A 13357-nucleotide genomic window follows, 5' to 3' on the forward strand; every position below is an offset into this window, starting at 1 on the left:
TGGTTTACAGGCACAGTGGATCATTGCTCACATGTTATATGGGTCGGGGCTGTGAGTCATGGTAGTCATGCTATATGGTTTGTGGTATAGATGACAACAACGAATTGTATAACATCACAACCACAATCGTGGTTGCAATTCAATGTAGACGACAACAACGATCTGTATAGCATGACAATCACGATCGTGGTTGTGATCGTTGTTGATGTACCTAGTGGATCGTGGCTCACATGTAATGTGGGTCATAGATGTGAACCACAACTCAATGGATAGTGGTTGACAGGGATAGTTTATGATAGTATATGACAACAACGATTTGTATAGTATGACAGTCACGATTGTTGAATTGTGATCATGGTTGATATGCCCAAATGGATCATGTTGACATGATCGTGGGTGGGTGGTTAGTTTGCCTATTGGATCGTGGTTGATAGGCATAGTGGATCGTGGATCACATGGTGGGTGAGTGGTCTTGACTGTCGACCTCGACCTAGAATAGATGACAACAACAAACCGTGTAGCATGACAACCCCGATCCTTTAGAACTCATGATGACCATGACCCTTTGTTGGTTACATCAATGATCAACTATGTAGTTCAATTACGATCGTGTTAGATTTTTCACAACCTTATTATTGATTAACAGTCATTGACCATAATAGAATGCAGGTCAAAAGAAGCTAATGATGATCACGTGCTTAGACTTCGAAGACTCACAGGTCTCTCCGAAGTGCTCCGTTAGTTTTTTGGAGTATATGATTGCAGATATGGGGAAGAATCCTGATAGACAATATATTTAGAGATAGTTGTTTTGGATATCTTCTTCACTTTCTATTGACTAGGTGGAGGGTACACTCTCAGATCATGCATTTCCTAATGCAAAGGCATATTGGTGATCTAAAATTCGATGTTTAGGGCACCAAGATAAAATTTACTGAGCTCGATTTTACTTTAATAATGGGTCTTAAGTTTAGACTAGTTAGGTGTAACGCCCTGAAATTTGGGAGTCGAGCATAACTCAGCTCCCGAGTTCCAAAACATCACTTATGCAACATATTTAATGATGGATGTATGTTGACTGTATGAGTGCATAAAACATGGAATAGATTAAGCCAAAAGACAGATATAATTCAGGGATAAGTGAAGATAGCAAGCGGAAGACTTATAGAAATATATGTGTACAAGTGTAAATCCCTGAAGTACATTTACCAACCAGGTCGTATGAAAGTGTTGCTTAACAAAATTACAAGTATCAAGTTACATCATTTAAATTCCCAAAAATAATCCCAGCATCCCGCGCATCAGAACAAGGCTCGCTAGAACCCGTCTGAAAACTGCATACAAGAGAAGGCAGCCTCATCATCATCCATCTCCCGCTCTGCCTTAGAAGTCGCATCCACATCTGCAACATCAGAACCTAAGACAGTCTGGTGGGTGTTTAACACCGCCCTAGAAACGTGGGAGTGAGTGATCAACTCAGTGGAATAATGAGGCACTGGTTAACATGTTATTAGTTCAATCAAGCAGTAATGATAAAGCAGAACAATTAAATAAGTCCTAAGTACTCTTATTAATGTAAGGATGTATGCAAAATGATGTGTGCCCTCACGCGTACACCCTCAGCGTCTTCATCTTACGTTACGCATGACACCACCTCAAAGTGCGCCACATCTACAAAGCACATGCAAATGCGGTGCATGAATATGATTACCAAGTTGTTATTAGTCCATTTCATACAGCAGGATTGGGAAGCTAAGATACCTTCCTCATATCATCATCCAAACAGTGATCCATTCTAGGGTCGTCAATCCTAGTCGTCTCATACGATCATATATTTGAGGTCATAGCAAAGGGCTCGTCACCAATCAATGCACGCCTTTTATACCGTCGTTACTATACCAAGGCTCGTCACCTCAATGCGGTATCCAGGCATGCTTGAGGTCACTACAAAGGGCTCGTCACCAATCAATGTAGGCCAACAGCACGAATATAGTGTCCTATACCACCATAATCGGCTCACGAGTTTAGTTGCTCACTGGTCACTACGGGGAGGCTCGTCACCCCTCAAGCATTACTTATGCTTACATTTATGTTAAGTTGATATTCTTCAGATGCTTAAGTACCAATTGAATTAAGTTGTTGTTCCATTACTGTTTTTCATTCAATATGAATATCTGTTATAGTGTAATGTGTTTGGGACTATGCATTAGTCCAGGAAATTGGTAATCTGCCTTAAGATCGTGACTGAGGTTGATTTCGCCACGTAGGATGTATTAGACGAACCCGAGTCGTATTAGAGTTGTTGGCAGTGGTTTGGCCACGCGGAGTGTTTGCACACTCTATGTCGCTCAACTCAACGTTCGCTCGTGCTAGTCGAGTTCGTCAAGTAACCCGATTTTTCGATGTATATTCACCATGTATGGACACTACTGCTTGAATCTAGGGTACCGAACTTACCAGTGACATCCTATTAACCATGGTACCTTGATCCGCTAAGACTCATAAGCCGGACATGGTGCTATGGGACACCATGGCCGAGCTGTCGGCCTACGCATTTAAATAACATGGAATGTAACTAGCAAGAAGGAAATTATGCACATCAATAGGAGTGTTGAGAATCACTTTTCAATGCCCGCAATTAGTGTAATAAGTTACACTTTAGATCATTCATGCGTTCCTACAAACACTTAGAATACATGATACAACATATATGACGTGTGTCGCAATACACACCTTTGGACAATTCCTTTTACCAAGGAGTCGTCATACATGCATCTAGCACACATACATGACAAATAATCATGGCAAACACAAGTGCATATTTTATACGTATACGGTACTTTATAAATACACATAGAATACACAAATCTCAATATAACGCATGCATATCAGGAAAGCAATGTAAACACAATATTTGGTATGTGAAATCTCATCCATAACAAGAATAAATCACTAACTGGCATTGAAAGCCTTGAAAACCATAACCTATACACTTAAAGTCTGCACCTTAAGCCAGAAAAGAAACACCGAACTGATTTAGACGAGTTGTCTTCGTCAACGGCGATAGAATACCCTAAAGCAGGGATAAAAATGAGTTACAACAACACCAAGACTAATCTAAGCTCTAACACAGGTTAGGGTTAGGTTAACTTACCCCAAGATGAACTCAGAACTGTCAGAATAACGATTCAGAGTGAAGGTTCAAAGATGAAGAAGAACAAGAAAGAATCCAAGATGATTCACCAACTTCTCTCTCACTATCTCTCTCTTTTCCACTCTCTTTCCAAGCTAGGGTTAGAGAAAATTCGCATGGAAAAGAGAGCTAGGGTTTAAGGACTATAAATAGGCCTAACTTTGACGGAAATAACCCCAGGGTCAAGGTATAGTTGGGGTATAACCAAAACCTGACTCTCGCGATCCAACGAAGTACTTCTGGTGGGCCAAAGACCACGAAAGGTCGGACTTAAGCTTACTGACCATGGATTTAGGTCAGGCTGAGTTTTCATACCGACCGGCTCTTCAGATCAGCCGTGGCGGACCACACTCAATTCAACGGTCATGGAATCTCGATCAGGTCCATAAGCACAAGGATATGCTTGGGCCACCTTCCCTGATCCGAGGGTGAAATTGGGTCAGAATCCAACGGTCAGATAGCTTAAAATCATCGCGCAAGCGACACGACTCAGATTTTATAAAAGCTTATTAAATTCCAACCGTTCTCACACTCTTCACTCCGAACTCAAACAAATCGACCCAGAACATCATCTGGACTTGATTTTGAGGTGATGATCAAGCCCAACCTAGTGACCGCAACAACTTAAGATCATCGCTAACGGACTTTTGACGCGCGGTCCAAGTCCGATCCAGATCTTCCAAAAATTCTCCAGAACAGCTGGATTTAGCGATGGATCTCAGATTTCAGAGTAACGTAGTGCTAACTAATCTACAAGTTTTAAGCCATGCAGATACAATTTAACGTGATTGATGTGAATTTCAAAAGCAATCGAGTATAGCGCTAATTACCCCAAAAGCAACTACTAAGGAAAGATTAGCACAAAATTTCTAAGGTCGTTACAATCTACCCCCTTTAAAGAAAATTTCATCCTCGAAATTCGTACCTTCATAAATTCCTCAAGGATCAGGGGGTAAGTCTTTCTGACCTCAGCTTTAGATTCCCAAGTAGCCTCTTCCACACCGTGATGCGTCCATAACACCTTCACAAGAGGGATAACCTTGCTACGCAATATCTGCTCCTTCCTGTCGAGAATATGCGTCGGTCGCAGTACATAAGTGGCATCCTCACTCAACTGCACTTGCTCCCAACTAATAATATGCGAAGGATCAGGAACGTACTTCTTCAGCATGGAAACATGAAATACGTTATGCACACCCGCAAGAGGTGTGGGCAAAGCAAGGCGGTATGCTACCGCTCCCACTCGATCCAGGACTTGAAATGGACCAATAAATCTCGACGTTAGCTTCCCCTTCTTACCGAACCGTAAAACTCCCTTCATAGGAGAGACCTTCAGAAAAACATGGTCTCCAACCTCAAACTCAAGCGGTCAACGCCTCATATCAGCATAACTCTTCTGCCTACTCTAGGCTGTCAGAAGTCGACGTCGAATGATGTCAACCTTCTCTGAAGTCACCTGCACTAACTCCGGGCCAAGCAAACTACGTTCACCAATTTCTGCCCAACAGTGTGGTGCTCTGCACGGGAGACCTACAACGCCTCATAGGGAGCCATGCCGATACTTGCCTGGAAACTATTATTATACGCGAACTTTGCATACTGAAGACAATCATCCCAACTGTCCTTGAAATCCAAAACACAAGCTTGCAACATATCTTTCAGGACCTGATTCACGCGCTCCGTCTGCCCATCTGTTTGCGGATGAAACGCGGTGCTGAACTTCAGTTTCACACCCATCGCTTCCTGGATATGAGTCCAGAAGATAGATGTAAAACACGTGTCTCTATCAGACACAATCTCCAAGGGAACTCCATGCAAACGTACTATCTCCTTGATATACAACATAGCCAACTCGTCTGTAGAGTAAGTGACTCTGATCGGTAAGAAATGCGCCGACTTTGTTAATCGGTCGACTATCACCCAGATAGAGTCATATCCCTTCCTCGTCCTCAGCAACCCAGAAATAAAATCCATAGAGATGAAATCCCACTTCCATTCAGCCATGGGCATGGGCTACAACAACCCAGGAGGTCGGCGATGCTCTGCCTTGATCTGCTTGCACGTGAGACAACGAGAAACAAATTCAGTAATCTGGACATTCATATTGTCCCACCAATAAGACCTCTTCATATCCTGATACATCTTCGTGCTACCTGGATGCATCGTAAGTTTAGAACTATGGGCTAACTTGAGAACCTCCCGTCTCAAGTCAGGGATGTCAGGAACACATAACCGGCCACGAAAACGTAGGCCCCCATCAGAACTAACACTCCAGTCGGAGTTCTCATCTGTACCAACCCGTTGCCTCAACTTCACCAAAAGCTCATCATCTGCCTGAGCTGCAATGATCCTCTCGTCGATAAGGGGCTGTACACGAATGTGTGCGATAACCTTATACGGTTCAACCACCGTAAGCTTCTGCTCAAAATCTCACACGAACTCCAACATATCTCACTCTGCTATCATCAGCGGAGTCGCAAACTCAATAGCCTTCTTGCGACTCAACGCATCTGCCACAAAGTTCGCCTTGCCCGGATGGTAAGAAACATTGAACTTGAAATCCTTCAATGTTTCCATCCATCGGCGCTACCTCATATTCAAATCACGCTCCGTGAAAATATACTTAAGGCTCTTGTGGTCGCAAAAGAGCTCGAACTCCTCACTATAGAGGTAATGTCTCCAAAGCTTTAATGCAAAGATGACAGCTGCCAACTCCAGGTCATGCATAGGGTAATTCTCTTCGTGTTTCCTCAACTGACGCGAAACATAAGCAATCACCCTGTCCTTCTGCATAAGGACACAACCCAGGCCAACGCGAGAGATGTTAGTATAAATAACATACTTAACCCCTTGCTCTGGCAATACTAGCACAGGGGCAGACGTCAACTTGTCCTTCAGCTCCTGAAAAGCTAACTTCGCCTACTCATTCCAAGCAAACTTCAAATCCTTCCATATCAACTGCGACAACAGTCTGGCAATCTTCGAGAAGTCCTGAATAAAGCGTCGATAATAGCCTGCAAGACCCAGAAAACTCCTTACCTCAATAACTGAACCAGGCTGCTTTCAGTCCTGCACTGCAGCTACCTTGACAAGATCGACGGCTATTCCTTCCTTGGACACTACATGTCCAAGGAACTTGACTTCCTCTTTCCAAAAATCATACTTCTTGAACTGTGCGAAAAGCTGATGCTTCCTAAGAGTATCCAAAACCGCTCTTAAGTGCTCCTCGTGTTTTGCTCGGCTCGCCGAATAAATCAAGATGTCATCAATAAAGACAATGACGAATCGGAACAAGAATGGCCGAAACACCCTGTTCATCAAATCCATGAATATGGCCGGTGCGTTCGTAAGACCGAACGACATCATAAGGAACTCATAATGACCGAAGCTGGTCCTGAAAGCGGTCTTCTACACGTCCCCATCCTTAACGCGTAACTGATGATACCCTGACTGCAGATTAACCTTCGAAAAGTACCGTGCCCCCTTCAACTGATCAAACAGATCATCAATCCTGGGCAAAGGGTGCTTATTCTTCACAGTTACTAGATTTATCCTGCGATAATCAATACACAATCGCAAGGAACCATCCTTCTTCTTCACAAACAAAACAGGTGCTCCCCAAGGAGACACACTAGGCCGAATAAAATCCAAATCCAGCAAACCATCTATCTGCTTCCTCAACCACTCCATTTCACTCGGAGGCGTACGATAGGTGGGTAATGAAATGGGCGCCACACCAGGCATAAGATTGATAGTAAAATCAATCTCACGCTGAGGAGGTAATCCAGGAATCGACTCAAACACATATTCAAATTCCCGAACTACCGGCGTACAAACTAACGCCGATTCAGCCATACTCTCCAATAGAGAAGAACAATAATCAATACGAAGAGGGTAACTGACCTGAACTGGGAAAGTAACAATCTCGCCCTTAGGTCCATGGATCGTCACTAATCTCGCTTCACAATCAATCTCGGCCCGCATCCTCGTGAGCCAATCCATACCCATAATAACATCGTAACGATAAAGCGGTGCGACTAAGAAAGGCCAGCAACATGCATTCCATTAATCAAAATCGTCGCAATACAAGTAGTGCAGCAATACATGAATCACGACTAGGAAAGCTTGAAAATAATAACATCCAACACTTCAAACAACCACAACAACTACAACAACTACAAACAACTCCAACAACACCAACTACAAGCCAACAATGGCTACACATAGAAAGAAAAATAACAAACAAAGCAAAGGACGGCAACGACGACAGCTACTCGTTGGAATCAGGAGATGGAGGTGGGGCACCCTTATCCTGCAAGCAACACAGGATAGACTTCAGAGTTCGAGTCACCTTCTTAAACTTATGCTTAACAAGGCCTCGAAGATCCATGATATCCTGGCGTAAAACAGCCTGCCCTTCTTCAAGCCGTGTAAGATGGGCATCTTTGGCAGTCTGCTTTGCACCCTGCTCTGGCGCCATAGGAGGAGAGCTATCACTCGAATCCTGTGCCTCATCTCCTTCCTCGTCCTGCTCTGTTTCTTCCTCAATCTCAGCACCACCTTCAGCATAACTCTCTTCATCACCGCTCTCAGACTCAGCCTCATTCTTTGAGGCATGCCGACCAGAACCGATCTCCATCTGCTTAAGAGTCCTCAGATCAATTTGACAAACAGGAACCGGCTTCTCAGCTCCAAGCCTATAGCCAAACTCATGTGCAAGCTTGCAAATGAGGTGGCCAAATGGAAGTGACTCGGTCCTCCTACTCGAACGAGCGATGAGAATAATCTGGTGCAGGACATACGTCGGCACACACAACTTCGCTTCCTGCCCCACCTGATATAAAAAATCCACCATCAGGAGGGTACACTCGCTGTGATTGCTCCACCTTGGGTATACATTGAACGTAAATATGTGGTGAAGCAAACGGAAGTCGTCGTTCATGTAGGTAGCCAGAAGACTCCTATTTGGCTACCATTCGACCAGACGACCACACAAGGATCGGGTGCGACGATCCCTCTCGCGCACACTGTTCACATTCTTCTCGCTGGCGTGCACTTCACCAAGTGGCACATTCAGGAGGCGTGATATCAAAGCAACATCGACAATACCCACACAACCGCTACCACAAGGAATCTTGAACTGCAGAGGCTCCAGCGAAGGATCAAGAATATTGGCATAAAAGGCTTGAACAGTGCTAGCATTCGTGCGATACTCGCCTTCGAACAAGGGACCCCAACCAGCCCCTTCTAGGCGCTCCAACAACATAAATTCACCAAACAGCCGCGGATCAACATGAGCCTCAAAAAGGACTCTACGGCCTTCATAGGCTCCATGCGACAACTCCACCAATAAAGTCCTACTAATGGGAGCTCGAGGATCAAGGTTCCACTTCGTCTGGAATTCACGAGTGGCGGATGTGCTCGCGGCGGCACCTCTCGGCCTCCGTGCACGAGTTGGGCGGCTCGGCCCGGCTTCATCCACGGGCGCTCTCTTCTTCACCATCAAAGAAAGAAGGAAAGAAATGGAAAAGATGGTCGTCACAATCTCAAAAAGGGCCATGAGAAATGAGAGAAAGAGAGAAATAGGAAGATGGTGAAGCTTCCACACACCTAAGAGCTAAAAAGGGGGTGTAAGAGCTTAAATGAGAAGGAAAGAAAGGAAAATCAGCAATGTGAGGGAGGATTTTGAAATAGGGTAATGGGTTTGCACGAAAGATGGAAGAAGAAGAAGATTTGGGAGAGATTTGGAGAAGATTAGAGAGGGTTTTCAAGAAAGGGAGAGCTTGGGAGGGATGTTTGTGAAGGAAGTAAGTTAAAGGAAGGGTTACAAATAGAAAATCGTGGAGGGTGGGCCACACTAGGCTTAGAAACCATCGGCCCACGCCGGCCTGGCTCGCTGATCGACGAGCCCTCGCCGAACCGGCGATGGCATCGCCTGTCTCTGGACCTTCCGATGATGCCTCGCCGTTTTAGCGAGGTCCTCCTGGTCCCCCATGGTTGGAAATATGTGGTTCCCCCTTGGGCCCCACAGGAAATGCCTCGATCGGCCCCTTGCATGATTTGACGCCTATCGGGCCATTCTAGCAGAAATCTGATTCAAATAAAGATTTTTTGAAGGTTTAAGGGTTAAAATAAAATGATAAACCATCTATACTCAGTAATAGATGATCTAGAAAAGGTTTTGGGTCGCTGTGTGTGATTTGGAGAGAGCACAGACTCGATCTCGGCGAAAGTTTTCAAGAAACTTTCACCGATAGAAACTATGGAGCACAAACACAAAATCTATGATAGACCCGCACCCAAATATACTAAAGTAGCGACAATGTGCGGTGTGTGACCATAACCCAGGTCCGGTTTAATCTAGATCATGCTCTGATACCAACTTGTAACGCCCTGAAATTCAGGAGTCGAGCATAACTCAACTCCTTAGTTCCAAAACATCACTTATGCAACATATTTAATGATGGATGTATGTTGACTGTATGAGTGCATAAAATATGGAATAGATTAAGCCAAAACACAGATATAATTCAGCAATAAGTGAAGATAGCAAGCGGAAGACTTATAGAAATATATGTATACAAGTGTAAATCCCTGAAGTACATTCACCAACCAGGTCGTATGAAAGTGTTACTTAACAAAATTACAAGTATCAAGTTACATCATTTAAATTCTCAAAAATAATCCCAGCATCCCACGCATCAGAACAAGGCTCGCTAGAACCCGTCTGAAAACTGCATATAAGAGAAAGAGAAGGCAGCCTCATCATCATCCATCTCCCGCTCTGCCTTAGAAGTCGCATCCACATCTGCAACATCAGAACCTAAGACAGAGTCTGGTGGGTGTTTAACACCGCCCCAGAAACGTGGGAGTGAGTGATCAACTCAGTGGAATAATGAGGCACTGGTTAACATGTTATTAGTTCAATCAAGCAGCAATGATAAAACAGAACAATTAAATAAGTCCTAAGTACTCTTATTAATGTAAGGATGTATGCAAAATGATGCATGCCCTCACGCGTACACCCTCAGCGTCTTCATCTTACGTTACACATGACACCACCTCAAGGTGCGCCACATCTACAAAGTACATGCAAATGCGGTGCATGAATATGATTACCAAGTTGTTATTAGTCCATTTCATACAGCACGATTGGGAAGCTAAGATACCTTCCTCATATCATCATCCAAACAGTGATCCATTCTAGGGTCGTCAATCTTAGTCGTCTCATACGATCATATATTTGAGGTCGTAGCAAAGGGCTCGTTACCAATCAATGCACGCCTTTCATACCGTCGTTACTACACCAAGGCTCGTCACCTCAATGCAGTATCCAGGCATGCTCGAGGTCACTGCAAAGGGCTCGTCACCAATCAATGTAGGCCGACAGCATGAATATAGTGTCCCATACCACCATAATCGGCTCATGAGTTTAGTTGCTCACTGGTCACTATGGGGAGACTCGTCACAACAGCGTAGGCCGACAGCTCGACCACGGTGTCCCATACCACCATGTCCGGCTCATGAGTCTTAGCGGATCAAGGTACCATGGTTAATAGGATGTCACTGGTAAGTTTGGTACCCTAGATTCAAGCAGTAGTGTCCACACATGGTGAACATACATCAGAAAATCGGGTTACTTGATGAACTTGATTAGCACGAGCGCACGTTGAGTTGAGCGACATATACTGCTCAAACACTCCGCGTGGCCAAACCACTGCCGACAACTCTAATACGACTCGGGTTCATCTAATACGTCATACGTGGCGAAAGTAACCTCAGCCACGATCTTAAGGCAGATTACCGATTTCCTGGACTAATGCATAGTCCCAAACACATTACACTACAACAGATATTCATATTGAATGACAAACAGTAATGGAACAACAACATAATTCAAGTGGTACTCAAGCATCTGAAGAATATCAACTTAACATAAATGTAAGCATAAGTAATGCTTGAATTTAAATAACATGGAATGTAACTAGCAAGAAGGAAATCATGCACATCAATAGGAGTGTTGAGAATCACTTTTCAATGCCCGCAATTAGTGTAATAAGTTACACTTTAGATCATTCATGCATTCCTACAAACACTTAGAATACATGATACAACATATATGACGTGTGTTGCAATACACACCTTTGGACAATTCCTTTTACCAAGGAGTCGTCATTCATGCATCTAGCACACATACATGACAAATAATCATGGCAAACACAAGTGCATATTTTATACGTATACGGTACTTTATAAATACACATAGAATACACAAATCTCAATATAACGCGTGCATATCAGGAAAGCAACGTAAACACAATATTTGGCATGTGAAATCTCATCCATAACAAGAATAAATCACTAACTGACATTGAAAGCCTTGAAAACCATAACCTATACACTTAAAGTCCGCACCTTAAGCCAGAAAAGAAACACCGAACTGATTTAGACGAGTTGTCTTCGTCAACGGCGATAGAATACCCTAAAGCAGGGATAGAAATGAGTTACAACAACACCAAGACTAATTTAAGCTATAACACATGTTAGGGTTAGGTTAACTTACCCCAAGATGAACTCAGAACCATCAGAATAACGATTTAGAGTGAAGGTTCAAAGATGAAGAAGAATAAGAAAGAATCCAAGATGATTCACCAACTTCTCTCTTACTATCTCTCTCTTTTCCACTCTCTTTAGAAGCTAGGGTTAGAGAAAATTCTTATGGAAAAGAGAGCTAGGGTTTAAGGACTATAAATAGGCCTAACTTTGACGGAAATAACCCCAGGTTCAAGGTATACTTAGGGTATAACCAAAACCTGACTCTCGCGATCCAACGAGGCACTTCTGGTGGGCCAAAGACCACGAAAGGTCAGACTTAAGCTCACTGGCCATGGATCTAGGTCAGGCTAAGTTTTCATACCGACCGACTCTTCAGATCAGCCGTGGCGGACCACACTCAATTCAACGGTCACGGAATCTCAATCAGGTCCACAAGCACAAGGATATGCCTGGGCTACCTTCCCTGATCTAAGGGTGAAATTGGGTCAGAATCTAACGATCAGATAGCTTAAAATCATCGCGCATGCGACATGACTCAAATTTCATAAAAGCTTATTAAATTCCAACCGTTCTCACACTCTTCACTCCGAACTCAAACAAATCGACCCAGAACATCATCTGGACTTGATTTTCGAGGTGATGATCAAGCCGAACCTAGTGGCCACAACAGCCTAAGATCATTGCTAATGGACTTTCGACGCGCGGTCCAAGTCCGATCCAGATCTTCCAAAATTTTTTCAGAACAACTGGATTTAGCGATGGATCTTAGATTTCAGAGTAACGTAGTGCTAACTAATCTACAAGTTTTGAGCCATGCAGATACAATTTAACGTGATTGATGCAAATTTCACAAGCAATCGAGTATAGCGCTAATTACCCCAAAAACAACTACTAAGGAAAGATTAGCACAAAATTTCCAAGGTCGTTACATTAGGATAGATGTTGACGGTCATGCCAAGGCCAGAAGAGTAGAGGGAGGAAGAGGTATTAGGGAGACCTACTTGAGAGCAAGTGGTGTTAGTAAAAAAGATCTGAAAGAAGCCTATTTGTCACTCGCCGATAAAGACGAACATATGGACGCGGTGAAGCTGGTTCTAATAATTTGCGTTAAGAGTTTATTAGTTGGATCTCCGTAAAAGAATAACTGTGTTGATACATTTATCGACATGGTTGATGACTTGGATTATTTTAATAACTACTCCTGGGGTAGTGTGGGATTTGATTATTTGAAGAATTTGATTAACGTTGCGTCTGACATTATTTTGGTGACTAGACGGTACACCAAATCATATAACATATGCGAATGTGCATTTGCCCTGCAAGTATGTTATTCTTGTTCTGGTTTATAATTTGAGTTTGACTTTTTACTCCATACATGTCAATCAGTATGTAATGCATGATAATTGATCTTAAACAGATTTAGGCCTACGAATAGTTCCCAAAACTCACTAGTGACAATGAGTGGGCAGTTAGAAGATTGCCTATAATGATTCCTCGAATACTAAATTGGAATCTGAAGAAAGCAGGCAGATATCGCCCCTTATCCACCATCTTCAGAGCTGTACCGGTAATAGTTATTTAAATAATAGTGTATTTTAATTATACAGT

The sequence above is a fragment of the Magnolia sinica genome, chromosome 2 (genome assembly GCF_029962835.1).
Source record: "Magnolia sinica isolate HGM2019 chromosome 2, MsV1, whole genome shotgun sequence".
Taxonomy (NCBI): Eukaryota; Viridiplantae; Streptophyta; class Magnoliopsida; order Magnoliales; family Magnoliaceae; genus Magnolia; species Magnolia sinica.